The 1,676-nt window shown below is 38.2% G+C and overlaps 1 protein-coding gene across 1 annotated transcript in view; it reads right to left on the bottom strand.

Annotated features, from left to right (window-relative positions):
* Positions 1–1,676, bottom strand: part of LOC104998661 (HLA class II histocompatibility antigen, DQ alpha 2 chain-like) — a 6,290-nt gene that overhangs the window by 3,977 nt on the left and 637 nt on the right. The window lies entirely within an intron of this gene.

The raw sequence follows: 1,676 nt of genomic DNA, 5'->3' as shown, positions 1-1,676 counted from the left end.
TTAGCTTGCTATGTGCTCAAAAATGTGTACAAAATGTCAATTACTATTCTTGAGGATCTCAGAGGCTTTGAGGAAGACTTACAAACAGAGAGGTAGCAGAATTATAAGACAGTCTGATCAACAGTGACCAGGGCAGCAGTAAAACTCATGAGTCCCTAAGCTGAGGTAGACTTTCTTCCATAAAAATACTAACAGTCATATTTTAATGATCATACTGGTATAAAGACAAGCATAATCTTGCCTAAATTAAAACATTTTCTTCTTTATTTTTTCTTTTCTTTCTTCTACTTCTAGGAAGAAAAGTTCATTTTTCTTCTAATTAAAATAGTGAAATATTTTCATGGGGCCATAGAAGCACTGCAGGCCCTCAGCACTGTGCTCACTGGACCTAAAGGGTAAGTTAAGCCTGATCAGGACACTCTGGTGTGATGCTGAAGAAAGAAAATGTGGAAGTGCTCTGGAGAAGCAGGTGAAACTTCCACTAACACACACACAATTAGAATGGGAGCTGCTGTGGTTACTAAAGTTGCTGAAGATTAAACTCTATTTTATTTTCCCTTTGAACTATCTCGCCTTTCTACTTTAGTTTTTACACTTAATGTCTATAAAACAACAGCAATGTGAGCCAGAGTTGGATCCTGGAAGAAAAGGAGGCCAAAGGAATGTAAGAAGAGACAGGGTAAAGTGCAGGGGAACAGCAAAGGCTTAAGGGGCCAAATAAATAATCTGGGCTTGCCCATTCTTCTTTTTCAAAGACTTCCATAGATGGGTCAAAGAATAGGTAATTTGGACCAACAATTTGAAAACGATGTAATTTAATTCACCAAGTTTCTTATCATAAAGTTCTCAATTTTAAAGTCAAAATGAGGAAATTTCTCACTTTGTTAAAGAAAATGAAACAAAACTACAAAAGAACCCTCCTATCAACGCAATTAGATGCCAGAGACAAGGGTTTGATCCCTGGGTTGGGAAGATCCGTTGGAGGAGGGCATGGCAACCCACTCCAGTATTCTTGTCTGGAGAATTCCATGGACAGAGAAGCCTGGAGGGCTACAGTCCATAGGGTCACAAAGAGTTGGACACAACTGAAGCGACTTCGCTCGCACTCATGCACACTTATAATGGTAATACTAAAAATAATAAGAATAATCTTGACATTTTTGTGTCTTAATTACTTATAAAGCATTCCTACATACCTATTTTACTTGATTATTTGTGAGGTGACACAAATGAAGTAACTGAGATAAAGTGAGGACCATGTGGTAAAATGCCTTGTGTGAAGGCACTCAGTCGGGCTCACAGCCCTCCCCACCTGTGCCAGATGCCAATATGGAAATGTATGTAGGTCTGAGACTAAGAAGGGACATCCTTCTTTATATCTACATAGAATATATAATTCATGGAACTATTTACATTAAGAAAAGCTGTAGGAGAAATCTATAAAAAGCTTCAAAAGTTGTTCAAAGAAATTTGGGAACAATAGTTCACAGAATTTTCATAGCAAAATATCAACTCATGGAAACATCTCTAATTTTTGAGGCAATTGTGAATGAATGCCCCAGAACCCTCCAGGACATATTCACTGGATCAATATCAAAGACAGAATAATGTCCTTGGTCAACTCTGCAATAGCACAGGTAGCAAAGAGAGTGGTGGGCCTGGATTCTGGTTTCCTG

The sequence above is a fragment of the Bison bison genome, unplaced genomic scaffold (genome assembly GCF_000754665.1).
Source record: "Bison bison bison isolate TAMUID 2011002044 unplaced genomic scaffold, Bison_UMD1.0 scf7180017853200, whole genome shotgun sequence".
NCBI classification, from domain to species: Eukaryota; Metazoa; Chordata; class Mammalia; order Artiodactyla; family Bovidae; genus Bison; species Bison bison.
The sequence above is the reverse complement of the archived record's forward strand: the minus strand, read 5'-3'. Positions and strand labels throughout refer to the sequence as shown.